Source organism: Rhinopithecus roxellana, chromosome 11 (genome assembly GCF_007565055.1).
Source record: "Rhinopithecus roxellana isolate Shanxi Qingling chromosome 11, ASM756505v1, whole genome shotgun sequence".
Classification (NCBI taxonomy): domain Eukaryota; kingdom Metazoa; phylum Chordata; class Mammalia; order Primates; family Cercopithecidae; genus Rhinopithecus; species Rhinopithecus roxellana.
Window position 1 is genome coordinate 65,833,348 of NC_044559.1, and position 1,870 is coordinate 65,835,217.

The following is a 1,870-nucleotide window of genomic DNA, read 5'->3' on the forward strand; positions in this document are numbered from 1 at the left end:
TTAGACAAGACTGAAGTAGGATATTTGAGAGCTTGAGGGACGAGAAAGAGGACGGTGTAAGGGGTTGCCAGGTAGGGAGATTTAAGAGCTTGCTGTGGCCTTGCCTATGGGTAATAGATCGGGAGGATATTGAGGGTATTGGGCTGCTTCTAAGAAAAGAGGAGTCCACAGACAGCCAGGCAGAACCCATTCAAAGTTGTACCTTCAAAGTCAACTTTAGGCCTCGTGGAAAGTAGCACGGTGGCTCCTTGTATAATCCCCTCAGTTATGTCTGTAATATCTAGAAGGGCAAACAGGTACAGGTGCTTAACTGAAAGAAGAGAATCATACTTTCAAAAAGTTGATAGCATACTTACAATCTGAAGAATGGAGCAATATGTGCGTATGTGTGGATGTGTTTTAACTTTTCCTGTAAAGTTGCCATAAACATTTTTTTTTTTGAGATAGAGTGTCACTGTTGCCAGGCTGGAGTGCAGTGGCGTGATCTTGGCTCACTGTAACCTCAGTCTTTTTTTTTTTTTTTTTTTTTTTTTTTTTTTTTTTTTTTTTTTTTTTTTTTTTTGTAGTTAGCTATTTAATGACGTTCTTAAGACATTTAGAACACCAATTTGTGAGGATAAATTCCATTCGTCAGGGCAAAAACAGACCGTAGGTAGCCCTGGAGTTGAGGAACAGCTTTGATTTTTGGTAGAATTTGTGAGTCCACAGCTTTCTGATCAATCTTGCGCTGCTCTGTAATCTCGTATTTCTCTTTCTCTGTGTCGAAGATCTCACCTTCCTGGTGTCTGGGCTTCCGCAACTTCTTCTTCTTGAAGTAAGCATCAGTAAGATGTTTTGGGATTTTGACATTGCTGATATCGATTTTGGTTGAGGTGGCAATGATAAATTTCTGGTGTGTTCGTCGTAGAGGAACTCGATTGAGGACCAGAGGTCCAGTCACAAGTAACAAGCCACTAGCCAGCTGCTTCAAGAAAACCACCCTCTTGCCCCTGTGGCGTCCAGTGAGGATGATCAGAATGGTCCCGGGGGTAATGCTGGCTCGCAGTTTTCTCACGTGCTGACTGAAGGGTTTTTTGCCGTGGCTCAACAGCTTTCGAGGCACATCTTCAGTAGGATAATATCTAGGCATTTTGCGAAGTTTAACCACCCGGGTACCGCCGTTCTTGTCACCACCAACTGGTTTTGTAAGAGTTGCAAGAACCTTCTCCTTCTTTTTCTTTTCAACCTTGGATTTAGCGGCTGAGTACTTCCTCTTGTACATGGCCTTTCTGGAATACATGGCAGATCGGGAATACCTGCCAATTCCTCTGACAAGGACAGGGTTGCGGCTGCAATGGGGCTTCCCCTTCTTGGGCTTCTTAGCCTTGAGGTTACCCTTTTTCACCTTGCCACCAGCATCAGCCTTCTTGGCTTCGGGTTTCTTCTCTTTAGTATCCGGCTTCTCAACTTTTTCACCTGCCATCTTGCAAGATGGGAAAGAGAACTAAGGTTTCTGTAACCTCAGTCTTGTGGGTTCAAGCTATTCTCCTGCCTCAACTTCCCGAGTAGCTGGGACTACAGGCACACACCACCATGCCCACCTAATTTTTGTATTTTTAGTAGAGATGTGGGTTTCACCATGTTGGCCAGGCTCGTCTTGATCACTTGACCTTGTGATCCGCCCACTTGGCCTCCCAAGCTATAAACTTTTAAAGAATCTGCCACTGCTGCATATCAGACGATCCCTTCTATTGCTGTTTCCCACTTTTTGTCTGCCCCTTTCATATTTTCCGCCTCTTTTTACATTTCTGTGCACTCTCCTTCCAACTCCGATGTCCAGGCTCCATTTTAGAGATGGCCATATGGTTTCATCTGTGGCTGTCTGTCAGAG

The 1,870-nt window shown here is 44.4% G+C and overlaps 1 pseudogene across 1 annotated transcript; it reads right to left on the reverse strand.

The window, feature by feature from the left end:
- Positions 1-508: 508 nt before the first annotated feature.
- On the reverse strand, positions 509-1,484 carry LOC104675807 (annotated as a pseudogene). The gene has a single exon (XR_749837.2). The product of XR_749837.2 is annotated as a 60S ribosomal protein L6 pseudogene (transcript).
- Positions 1,485-1,870: the final 386 nt, after the last annotated feature.